The following is a 315-nucleotide window of genomic DNA, read 5'->3' as shown; positions in this document are numbered from 1 at the left end:
CTTTGAGAGCATGAATAAAGACTGGGTTTGTATGGAACGATAAACGTCAAATCCCGCATGCATTGTGATAAGAGTACATCCGCAAATATCCGTGGGAAATGACGAAAACGTGGATACAATAGACGATGTTTATGACAGATATCATTGGGGTGCGGGATCAAGGGATCGCGGGGGTGAATTATTTGTTTGAATGTTTAGCGATTATCGCAGGGTAATTCTAGGTAATGCGGATTGAGTGATTACTACTGTGTCAGAGAGGAGCGGTGGGGAGAAGGGAGGGAGAGAGTGCAAAGGTTGAGCGATCTGCGGAGGCGG

The sequence above is a fragment of the Diachasmimorpha longicaudata genome, chromosome 7 (genome assembly GCF_034640455.1).
Source record: "Diachasmimorpha longicaudata isolate KC_UGA_2023 chromosome 7, iyDiaLong2, whole genome shotgun sequence".
Taxonomy (NCBI): domain Eukaryota; kingdom Metazoa; phylum Arthropoda; class Insecta; order Hymenoptera; family Braconidae; genus Diachasmimorpha; species Diachasmimorpha longicaudata.
This window is presented reverse-complemented; position numbering follows the sequence as displayed.